The sequence below is a fragment of the Thunnus albacares genome, chromosome 8, assembly GCF_914725855.1.
Source record: "Thunnus albacares chromosome 8, fThuAlb1.1, whole genome shotgun sequence".
Taxonomy (NCBI): domain Eukaryota; kingdom Metazoa; phylum Chordata; class Actinopteri; order Scombriformes; family Scombridae; genus Thunnus; species Thunnus albacares.
Window position 1 is genome coordinate 4,549,283 of NC_058113.1, and position 13,431 is coordinate 4,562,713.

The following is a 13,431-nucleotide window of genomic DNA, read 5'->3' on the forward strand; positions in this document are numbered from 1 at the left end:
CCCAGGTTATCACTGCGCACTGATTTCTGCACAGAATGTCACCCTCTGCTTTGTCCCTGCATCGTTCTGGTCTGCAAAACTGCACCGAAGGCCAAAATGCTGCGTTTAGTCTGAATCTATTCCTATCAAACCCTTTTTTTTTTTTTTTCTCCTCCACCCACAGCAGACGCTCCGGCTCTGGTTTCTGAATACAAAAAAAATTGATCGCTGAAAACTGTGCATTCAGCCTAACGACATGTGTCCCGTCTCTACAAGAACGCTGGCGACAGGCGAGTACCATCGCCTCAAGAGGAGCGGTCTCGAAGCGAGCTGATGTGCTCTCAAGAGCCAACGTCTCTTTTGTCTGCGGAGCAGAGGAGAAACAAAGCTCAGCTGGTCTTGAGAGCAGCGTTATCTGGAATCTATTTAGTAATGACGGTAGAGTCTGGAAGTTCTCTTTCTGATCGGAAACATAAAGGACAAGAAGCCTAGTTTGAGCCAATCAGAAGTGGTCCTGAGGAGAGAGAATGTGTCTGTGTGTGTGTGTGTGTGTGTGTGTGTGTGTGTGTGTGTGTGTGTGGTGCCCTCGCTCTCCAGCGCTATTTCAGGTCTGGATGCCTTTGTGTACAGCTATATGTCAAACAAAGGGCCGCTATGCCTGCCTGCCGTCCATACACCCGGCTTGGGGGGAGGGGGGAGAGATGTGGTCTGTGTGTGTGTGCGTGTGGGGTGGGGGGGGGGGGGGGGGGGGGGGGGGGGGGGGTTGATTGGGGAGGGGGTGTTGGGGGGGGGTTGTGCTGTCTGCAGGGAGAGCAACCAGGCGTGTGAAAATGCTCCACACTGACTCTCTCCTCCTCCTCCTCCTCTCTCCTTCACCCTGACTCCTTTGTGCTCTATTTCTTTCACTCCGCTGTCCTTTTCCTCCGTTTTCATAGCCTTCACCTCATCTTCACCACCTCTTACCTTTCACCCCCTCCCCTTCCCAGCGTCTGCCTCTCTTCCCTTCTCCCTTTTCCTCTCTGTCAGTCTGTCCCTCAGATGTCATCCAACACACACACACACACACACACACACACACACACACACATGCACAGCCAAGAGCTAATAGCCTGCAACAAATTCTGCCCGTCCTCACAAAAAAAAAAAAAAAACGACAGTATGGGTCTAAAATTCAGGCTGGCAAAACCGACCTATAGTTATGTTTATGCCATCTAGCGGCCGTTGTAATTATGACCCAGAGAAGTGACGCAGTTCAGGTGACGTCAATATGAGGTGACAATTTGACTCATTAGGAGGAGGCTGGTAGATTGTTAGATGGCAAAAAGTCGACTTAGCTGCAGGAGACCATGAGTTGGGACAGTTTTTTAAAAACTTTAAAAGCGATTGTCGTACTGTTGCCATGATGATGAAGGTTGTGTAACTTTAAGGGAGTAGAAACCATGTTTCAAGTGATCATTTTAACCAAAACCATGATCCATCACTAACCAAAACCAAGTGCTTTCTGTGCCTAAACCTAACCAGACCTTAAGCAAAGCGTCCTCACACCATGAAACATTATTTTTTAACAGTGATTTGAAACATTTTTTTTATAGTATTTACGGTATTACGCTCCTGTGGGTCATTCTAAAAACGCTCCTACGGGTCGTTCTGGAGCGCAGGTACGATCAACCTATGTGGTCGTTTAATTATGAGAACGTGTTGAACAAATTATAACGGAAAGTTTACCGCCCATTACAGCTCCTTTGATGGGAGACAATCTTTGATATGGAAATGCTGCCGCCGCTGTGTAGAATATATATACATATGCACTACATTTGATTCTGGACGTGTGTGCCTCGGTGCGTGCATGTGTGTGTAGCGTGGGAAGACAATGAAAAATGGAGGGTTTATCCTCAGGGAACCCTCTCGTAAACCGTTTTGACAAATTGGAACTGAGGGTATGTTATCTCTGAGGGTTTTGCAGCCCATAGCCAATATACACGCACATCAAACTGACACATGACAAATGGTAGGTGTGGATGATGGAGTTACTATGAGCCAATAAGCCCTTTAATGTATTCAAACCCGCTTAACCACACTAAGTACCTAAGTGCTCAAAGTAGAGAGAGGTTAGCGGCACTACCAGTAAAGTCAGGCGATGTGAACAAAGAAATATAGAGTGCACAGTTAACATCCATCCCTTTGATAGTTAGGATTTAAATATCTCCTAGCATAAAAAGACAGAAGAGAATTTAAATATAAAGAAATAAAATTATAATTTATATGAAATCTATCATGAGATACAGCCAATCGTTAAAAGGAATCCAAAGACAAAGAAAAAAAAAAAGAGCTTACCTTTTAGATCCACAGCCACATGTGAGAGTCCACTGCTCTTCACACACTCTCTCTCTCTTTCTCACACACACACACACACACACACACAGAGACATACACACACACACAGTCATCACACATGTGCTCCCACACGCTGACACTCACCGTGTGCGAGGAGGGAGAGACGAGAACCCATCATTGTTCTCATAACCCCTCCCACACGTATGCGTAGCTCTGTCTGGATGGAAACATGTAGGAGTAGCACTCTCTCACACACTCACACACACACATACACACACACACACACATACACACATACAAACACACACATTTTCTCACAGTGTCTGGCTAAAAAACATGCAGCATCAACAGTCTACCTTGTTGCAGCCTCCCCCTACTCCAGGAATTCCAACACACACATTCACAAACAAACACACTCATCCTCCACTCCTATATGCCTACAGCACACAAAGACTCCCACTCACAGACCGTGTGATCATGTGATGTGTGTGATGCGCGACGCATGCATGCATGTGAGAGCATGTGGTGTCTTTCACTGCCTGTTCCTTATCAGCTATTTTGTGTACACTGCGTGCATTTTTTTTGCACCACGCTGTGATGATGTGTATTTTTCATCTGTGTGTGTGTTTCTCTGCAAACTCTAATAATGTCCCAGCTCCATGCCCGTGTGTGTATTCTCACACATAATGTGAGTGTGTGTGTTTTTCATAAAGGGGTTAGGTGTTAGGATAAACAAACAGGCACCTTTATAGCCCCTCGTTCTGTACGGCCATTGGGGAGGAAACAGCTCTCACATCCGTTCTATTAGTCCTGAGGGGCAGCATGGCTACATACTTACCTCCTCTGCATTATTGATGGCTGGTAATGGTGCCATTACAACAGGATAGGAAGCTGGGTGATGTTTTAACACAGGGCTGATGAGGACGCATGTGGAATCAAAGTCCACTCTGCCAGGCAGGGAAAATTTCTGCTCTTTAAAAGCAGAGGGAGGAGAAGCAGAGGGAGGTGTTTTAACAGATTGAAACTATAAGCCAGACAGGATCAGGCTGCTTTCTACTGATTGAGCCATTATAAAAGATAGGAAGCTAATAAAAGTTTTTAGTGTATGGCAACTTAGAAGGGAAATCAAATCGTTTGATAAGCTGTGCTGGTCTCAACCGGGCCAGTGTGGGTTATTTTCTGCTGACTGTAGATGTTTGAGTCCGGCCAAACTCGCCAACTTAGCTGTCTGTATTTCTGACTGTGCAGACTTGCTGTAAATCTTAAAGCGGCACAGACAGACGTAAATCTTAAAACAGTGGACTGGTACCTTTTAGTTAGTGTGTCTGGCTGTGAAAATGTACGTGCGTGTGTGTCACAAAAAGCCTCGCTGGCTTCAAGTCCTGCATACCTGTCTGGTTTCTGGGAAAAAGGAGCAACGCTGCAGTGAAAACAGGAAAGGTTGTAAAGTCAGGATTCTATCAGAGCAACATTTGTAATTTGTCCAACTAATTAAGAATATATTCACACACACACACACACACACACGCGCACACACACGTGTTGTGTGCAAGTGTGAACACTTTTTGCTCTGAACATGTACATAGTGTCATCTCAATCACAGTGCACTGCCTTTTTTGGATTATATTCAAATACAGATTGGAAAAAAAGCCTATATATATATATATATATATATATATATATATATATATATTACAATTCATTTATTTGTTAATTTGCACATTTGTTCCATATACTCATATATTATCTTGATTTTTAATATAAAATGCACTGAAAGCAGTCCTAAGTATGAGTGAATAGTATTTTAACAGTTACACGTTAACATTATTTTTTAAAGCGATTAACATTAAACTGATATTCTTTCATACCTTCCTTAATAGTTTTGTTAAACAAGTTTTTCAAATCATATGTAATTAAATGAAATGAAAGGGTGCAAATTAAGTCACATTTGCAATTATTAACACTGCACTGAAAGTGAAATTGAAACAATTTTACAACATGTTTCAATGTTCACTAAAGCAATTTGCTGAACAAAAGTCAGTAGAGTAGAGACGTATTAAAACACTCATTAAAAATCTAATTAAATTTGTTGGTAACTGTCTTTGTTATCGACTCTGTGATGGAGAACAAAGGATTTCAACGTCCTCTAAGTGACACACATGCACACACACATGCATGAACATACACACATGCACGTCCAAGTGAACGTAGTCTGATGTGTGTGTTATGTTTCTGGTGAAGGGTAATTATTTGGATGGTAAATGCACCATTTCCTGTTGGTTGTTATACTACTACTATACTTACAGGTATTTAATTCAGCAGGGTGGTAAAATAATATTAAAGGGTGATTTAACCATTTGTTTAACCATTTAACCAAACTGTCACCACTCTACATTATCGCTATTTTCATGTATCTGGCCCATGCTGTCACATTTTATCACGTTAAAGAACATTTTATGTGTGAATTTTGCTGCCTTGTTGTCTTTGTCTCTATAGACCAGACCATGAAATTTTAACAATGCATACTCAAGAATTAAAAGTTGATATTATAAAAACTGTACGGCAAATTAATATATCATATAACATTGTCTGGTCTGTCTATATACAAGAAAACTGTCCTTTGGGGTAACTGCCTTTTCCATCGCACTTCACAAAAAGTACATTCAGTTAGTTTCTTGAGGGTTTGGATGCTTGGTTACCACTGATATGGTCATATAAGAGAGGAATGCATGGGTAAAGACAAGAGTGAGCTCCTCCGTGAGAACTAAAATGTTACTGATGCGCTAAGTATTTGTATTGGTTGTGATTTCCAAAGTTTATTCCAAGTTCATATGTTTGTAAAATGTAAAAACGATGAGAAATTACATTTTATATAGTGCAACTGATGTATATTGAATACTAACCATAGAGGAGATGCTAGCATGCTAACATATTATTATTATCGTTTTTTAAATAAATGTCATATCAGACTTGAAATGGCACTTTACTAGCTTTTTACTTATTAGGTATTTTTAGATGACCATGAAATGAGGTTGAAAGTTCAGGACAAAAAATAGTAAGTGGTCACTGAGTTAAGTTTTTTTGTTGTTGTTGTTGTTTTTGTCAAATGTAGGTATACTGTTTTTTAAAATTTGATTAGGAAATATTTTGGAGCGTTTGCTGAAATTGTTAAATAGTTAAAAATGACACCTACTGTAAGTCACTAAGGTGGTTTCACCTGTAGAGAGCAGTGCAGAAGCATGAATCTGTCCTCTGTTACTAGTGTCACACTGTTACACTTTCTCTTCAGATTTTTAACTACAACAAGGTTCCTTTTCAAAATAGAAGCTATTCAGAATCACTAGTGAGCACATTCAACATTGTGCTGCAGTGTTACATCCAGACACAACACACATTTCTCTGTGTTAAATATATACTGTCGCATAAATATTTTTTCACATGTGAAAATGTGCAATAGAGGTTCAAATTAATTAAAATAAAATAAATGTAAAATCTTGAAAACTTGACATTGTGCGATTTAATGTATATGTAATTCCCTGACAACTGGTGTATCTTCATGTATTCAATTTAAGGCTGCTAGTTTGACCCAAAAAAAACAAAAAACAAGAACACAAGGTCCACTTATGAGCATTTCCCAGAGATTTCAACCTCATCTCACTCATCTGATATCTTTGACACATGTACCTTAAGAATAAATGTCTATTAAATTTACATTTGTATTTATACTGTACATGAAACACATAGTATACAATTAACATTTTTTAAAACTTGTTTTCTGATTTGATAGAGAAATGACAGTTCCCTTTGTTGGAAAACTCTATACTGAAACATTTCAGTGCAGCCATGATCAGAACATGTTTCTAGACAAAACCAAGAAATAAAACTTATCAATATATTGTGTAAAGGCTTGTTTGATTTTCTAAATTGTTTCCAGATTAAAAGGAACCGTAGTTGAAAGAATAATCTTTAAATGTACCCTGAGTGGCTGATTGACCTTTCACTATTTCACTATTTACACACCATACAAGATTCAATAGAAATGTGTTTTTATTTAAAAAAAAAAACAAAACTGGGAAACTACAATTCAACAAGCCTGTTTCAAAAACTGAGGCTGTCGCTTAATGCATGTGTCTATTTTTAAGCAATCGAAAAAATGCAACGACACCATACGTGATTTGAGCTTGAAAAAATCAGCCACACATGAGGAGGAGGCTGAAGATGTATATATGTATATGTGTATATATATATATATGATTAATAATATCTGTATTTCACAGCATAGACACATTAGAGTCATTAGGTTTTCTCAGTGAATGCCACACCCAAGGGCCCCAACTGAAACACACTGTACTGTACATATCATACACTCCTCTCCATCAGTGGCTATCTCACACACAGCCAAAGGGTCAGAGCCCAGTGCTCCTTTATGAAACACAAGAAGCAGAGCCGTGTGTGATGATACTGCTGTATATCCTCGCAGTATTCTCCGCAGAGAGAAACCACAGCCTGGCTAACGCGGCTGGCGCCTTACAGCCTCATGGAGCCAGAGAAGGATGACCAAGCACTCAGCAGGAAAATCAGATTGAATTACTGCTGATCAAATCAAACAAAACAAATTGAATTGAGGACGTCTATTTTTTGTGAAACGCCTGCTTTGATTTTTTTTTTTTTTTTTTTTTTTTTGTAAAGTGACGCTTTTAAGGTACAGCCATAAAGGAGATGTTTCATTTCACATGCAGCATTTCAGCCAAGCCAGGTTTACTTTCACATACTGAACTGATCTCAATGACTAAGCAGCAGAATAAGATGCATTAATGAGAAATAGTCTAATATTTTACAGTGTGAGTTTGTGTGTGTTGATAAAGATTCGTAGCCGAGGAGGGTTTGTTGCATTACATGGTTGCATACAGTAACTGCTCTGTGCGTTTAGATATTTAAATTATGGTTCACTTGCTGGCATGTGAGAGCGCAGAGGCTTCAGGGCAAAAAAAAAAAAAAACAACAACAAAAAAAACCAAAAATCGGCCAAATACACAAACTCATGTGCTATCAGTGTCAACGCTTTGGGCAATTATTAGCACATAAAAGAAGCTGTTAGATGAAGGGGAGGGAAACACACTGATCACTGCTAAGATAAAGGCTGAAAGGAAAACAAGAATAGAGAGGAAATATGTGCACGTATGTGTGAGTCCAAAAATATCAGCCCAGATAGGAGACCTGAGGGGGAGGGAGGGGAGAGGAGGGGCTGGTGGCACATGTACAGTACCTGCTCTCTCCTGGCCTACTAATGAGGAACCCAACTCTGTGTAATGGCAACACACACACACACACACATACACATACTACATATACACACACACACACACTTCCTCCTCATTGGAAAGCTGCTCTTGTCTGCGCCATTTAATGCAAATAAGGAGATTTGGAGCCTCTTCATCTTCAAACATCTTTGAGATGTCACCGTGGTTCACTTTCCCAAATGCAACATCGCGCAGAGATACTATCCACAATCCCTGCTGCAAAAGATCTGATGTTTCAATCTTTGTGGCAATATCTGCACCCTCTCCTCCAATAAGAAACCTCAGATCCTTAAAAAAAAAAAGAGCTGCTTTATTCCATGAAGGGTTAAAAACTGCTTCCTATTTCAGTCTAAATGCAGCTGACGTTAATGAGGCAAAAGCGGTGCAGCCTTGAGCGCGAGCATACTGTAATTTAGTAATGGATTAATTAATGAAATACACCTTGTTAATACTTTGTCAATAACAAATACCAACAACAGTGAAAAGCTGTTTGTCGGAGCATAAACCTGAGACAAAATGACAAAAAAAAAGGAGTGCTGACCCCGCCTTTTTTGACATTCGACTATGCGTTTCCAGCAGTGTGGCTTTGTCTGTGGATGTACTATTCTATATTTCTCTGTGAGATGTTCCCAGCAGCCACTAGCAGAAAAAGAAGCAATAAGTACACTTCACAACACAATGCCACAGAGAGAGAGAGAGAGAGAGAGAGGGGAGGGGGCACTGCAGGTAGAAATGAGGATAATGGTCCCTTCAGACCAGGTGAGCCTCATTCACAGGGGTCCCACCCGCTCAGCTCCATCCCCACCACATCCACCATCTCCATGACAACCACTTACCATGACGACCCCGCTCACCATGACCACCTCTGTCACCTGGCTGTCCTCCTGAGGCCTGTAGCGGCGCTAGTACAGCTGCGGCGGAGCCCCCCCCCCGCCCCCCCCGTGAGACCACCACCCTCCTCTCATCCTCTCCTCTTCTTTGCTGTAATTCCTTCACCCCAGGGGGGGGGGTTAAAGCAACTAAATCTAAGGAAGTGTCTTTCATTCAGACAATAAAACCCACTCTATCTTCATAGCTCCACCGGGTTAAGCAACCCTTTCACCTCCCGGCACAGGATTCAATTGGATCTACAGAGCTGCTAACCAACAACTCTCTGGGACTGAAGCTTCTCTTCCTCAGCCCGGAGAAAAATTCAACCCAAGACTCTTCCGGCTTTAGTGGTTGCTAGAAAATTCCTTAAATGACTGCTGTAACCCGGTTTAAGGCCCAATTGCTCGGTTATTTTGAAATTGAGGTGTTTGTACGCCGAAATGAGAGGACGATTGTGTGCTACAGGAATGTGTGTGTGCGTAAGTGTGTTTTCCAGCAGAAGTACAACACAAACACTCACATGGATGCATTCTCTCTCTCTCTCACACACACACACACACACAAGCACACACACACACACACACACACACACACACAGCCACAGCTCCTTAAAGCTTCTCTTTGTCTCTCGGGGTTGCATAATGATTCCATGACAGCCTGTCAGACATCATATGAAATTGATTCCCCTCTCCCTCTCTACGCCATTATCCGTATCCCCTGACAACTCCGCTCTTGATCAGTCTTATCTCTTATTACCTTATAAAATGGCCCACCGTGCACTATCCTGAACAAAAGAAAGTCACTAAAACAAATGGAGGGTGTAAAAGTGCAGAAAACATTGTCAGGACCACTTTTGGAGCCAAAGTCCAGCTGTGAAGGTGACACCTTTTCAGGTCTTCATTCATTAAAGAGCACCGTTTTGACCTGCACCGCAAACGGGATCCGAACACCTCTGCTCACCAGCGGACAAGCAATGACTGTGACTAAATATATATTTTCTACACTTTAGCCAAAGCATTTTGATGAAGCGTCCACTATGTGAAACATGTAGCCTCAAGGCCTTGCAGAAAGAAGAACAGAAGACGTACAGTACATTAAGATGCCGTAGTGTGTAAATGCATGAATGAGTGTGTGTGTGTGTGTGAGTGAAGCAGTGAATGTGTGTGTATCCAATACATGCATGTGTAGCGGAGTAGTGTGTGTGACTTACCCCCGGCTGTCCCTGAGGGCTGAACATGCTCTGACAGCACTGATGCCTCTCAGCATCCCGCTCCTCCGAAAGCTTTCATCTACAGTATGTTCACTATCACTCAAAACTCCCTCCTCTTTCCTCTCCTTTCCTATCATGTTCCCTCTTTCTCTTCCCCGTTTTTTGTCTTTCCACACTCTCTCCATCCTCCCCGTCCTTCTCCTTCTACCTCCCTCTTCTCTCACTTCTTTCTTTGTTTCTTCTTTTCTTACTTCCCTTTGCTTTGCATCTCCCACTCTCTGCTTTTTTCTTCTCCACTTTCTTCCACTCCATTCATCCCTTTCTTTCTCTCTCTCTCTCATCCTTTCCCTCTCCTCCTCTCTGTCCCCCCTTCACCAGCACTCCAGGAGCTTGGTATCGCTGTCTCTCGGCTGGCACAGAGAACAGGCAGACACATGGGAGGGCTGTTTTGTAATCCAGCAGGTCATACCACCCTGGCACAGGAGAGGGGGGAGAGGGAAGGGGGGGGGGCTGATGGGATGCAGGGAGGGAGGCAGGGGAGGCGGAGGGAGGACTAAGGCGGCCTATACTACTACCTTCCAACCTATACCTTTGCTGCATCCCTCTGTCTGCGAGCTGATGGTCTCTCCCTTTTTTCCCACCGACGACGACGGGAGGTCTCGCCTTGCTACATCCTCTCTGTGCGCTGAGGTTTGAGGAATGAGCAAGGAAGGAAAGGAAGGAAGCAAGGAGAGAAGGAAGGAGGAAAGAGATGGGAGTGGGAGGAAGTGTGGGAACTGAAGGAGGGATGAGGGAAAGAAAAGGAAAGGGGAGGGATGGGAAGAAAAGGGAAGATGAATAGAGAATGGGGGATGGGGGGAGAGATGCCTCGAAGGGTTGTAGACTGAATCAATGAAGCCTCTTAGCTCAGGAAATATTTTTAAGTACGGGAAAAAAAATGTAAGATTAAAATGAACAAAGAGCCTGGTCATGACTTTGTGATGTTGTATACTTTAGTTTGCACATGTGGTGCCAAAGATAGTGTGTGACAGTGTGTTTCAAACAGACACAGTGGCAGTGAGACAGAAAAAGACAGAGGTTGGGTCTTTGGGTGGTAGACCTGCTGTCTGCCTCACTGCAAGCTGTCATCTCTCCCACAGTCGGTCAAATTGCTGCGCATTCATCCTCACTTTCACCTCAGTCAGCCCAGGGAGATGCTTTTCTTCAACAGTCAACAGTCTGAATCTTTTGGACATAAGAGAATTGTTCAACCCTACCTCCAGACAGAACATCAATGTTGGACGACTTCTAAAAAACCCTGGTGCAATCAGTGGAAACTTCTCATAACATTAAATGCCAGATTAAAAAAATACTGGAATATCTGCACATGGCAAGGTTAGGAGAGCAGATTATGGTAAATGAAACACTTGTTTAAGGTTAGGAAAAGATCATGGTTCAGGTTAGAAAAAGGCACACCTACATTTTAGTGCTGACAGGACACACATTTTGGTCTCCAGCGTGAAATTCGGATGAGCCTCACGCCCATTACTCCACCCTCCAAACACTTAGCAGACCACAAATAACCCTGCATTAAAAAAGAGAAGGGTGTGCGTTGGTGGAGGTGTTTTGTGTCAGGTGTTGATGAAATGACAAAATATAATCTAGGAAGGCTGGTTTGAGTAAGGTTTGGGTTATTCTAGAGAAGAAGTATCTCGTATGGCGTGTTGTCCAACCACATGGAAAATCAAAAGTGTTTATAATTGTTCTGAATGGCTACAAACAAAGACAATCACTGACAATCATTAATAATTAATCACTTTAGATTATTTTCAAATTTGTGCCTTGTTTTTTTTAAATTTTAAATGGTTCGGCCCCTCCTCCACTATGTGACTTTGTGTTTCACTCGCTCAGTAAGTTCTATTAGATCCTCCAGAATATTCTCTATAAAAGACTGTACCATACCATTTCGTCGGACTGCATTCAGGCAGTCAGCTTTGTGTGTGAAAGCCACAACTCAGTGGAACATCCTACCTCATGATATGAAGAACTGTAGTTCTATTAATACATTCAAGACCAGACTGAAATACGTATTAAAGACCAATCAGCTGTGTGACCACTGAGTCTAGTTTACATTATTAATTTTTAATTGACATTGTGGGTGTATGTGATGTGCTGTTGTCTTTGTATTTTGTATGGTGATTTCTGTGTGTTTTTTTTGTTTTGTTTTTTTTGTGTTTTTTTTTTTTTTGCTTTGTACTGTTTGTTGTTGTGCTGTCGTATGTTTTGATTGTGGGGGACTAAGGATGCAAATTAGCTTCGAGCTAACTCCGGTGCAGTGCATCTTTAATGTTTAAAACTGCACACTGTCCCAATCAATAAATCAAATCAATCAATCAAATATAAGCATAATGTCGCAAATCATGTCAGACAGTCTCTCACTTGGTTGTTAACATGAAAAGTGACAGAAATAGTTGTGTAAAAAATGGGGAAAAAGCCAGAGAGAGAAGTTTGGACCCTGGGAAGTAGGTGTTAAATTGAAAAAAATTGTCAGACACAGCCCCTCAATTCCAACGTCGGAAAGGTTTTGAGGGGGAGGGTGTTTCCAAAGCTATATGACCATCTGACAAGCAGTTGTAATGAAGCATACTGACACCCTAAATATAATGGGACAGGCTGTCCCAACCACAACCAGTCAAAACGATGCCAAAAAAACCAAATCTGTTGCGATGATTGGGAAGTAAACAGTAGAATACATTTTTAACGGTACAGATAATCTACCAGGAATGTAGGCTTACACATATTTAATTGTCTAACACAGTGCTATACACTACAGCAAAAGATGACTCGGGTTCAATCTATGTTGTTTTGCTGAATCTTTGTGAAACGGCAGCCCTGCTGTGTTAATGCAGTGGCCTCATTGAAGTTAATAAAAGGACTGCACTTTTCACCCACTGTCTATCTGAACACGACCATACTTTCCACCTTTCTCCATAAAGGGCACACTACTTCCTACACAGTAACTAAATGTTGGCACTGCACCTGCGCAATTGTCCAACATGAACGTAATTCCAGGAGTACTGTGCTGGATTGTCACAAAATTGCAAAATTAGGAGCATATAAAGCTAAATAACCCTTTAAATCTTATTGTTATAATCTACAGCCTACAGTGAATAAATTCCAGGCAAATCCAGCAAAGTGTTATTGTGTGTGTGTTACTGTCCAGCTGGTCACTGTAGTTTTTAGCTAACATTACTCAAACAAGAGGAAATAGCGCATTTGCTGTTGACTATTTTCAGCTGCGGACATTTGGTGCTCCACTGAGTATTTCTGGCAGCAGGACGGTGTGTGTGGGATCGAGTTAAAATAAACTACAGTGTGTGTGTTCATGGTAATAAAAGAACATGTCACTCTGTGCAACGGTGTGACTCCCTGATTTGTTTTAAATCATTTTTGGACAACAATGGAGCTCTGTGTCACAGAGGAAGCTGATCTGTTACTCTCTTGTGTAGCCATTTTAATCAGCTACAATTTAATATAATGACTATGGGCATAAAATGTGCACTTAATTCTGAATAATATAATCTGTTTAAACCATTTACAGAGTTGCAATGTCATAACTTTTTCATGCATTCTATAAATATTTGTAATATACCGGTGGTAATGAAACCTTTTTTCTCGACTTGTTTTTTTCTCGACAAACTGCGTCCTCTTGTCTCCGTAATTCACCTTAATGAGTATTTTACATTATCATGGTGTTTT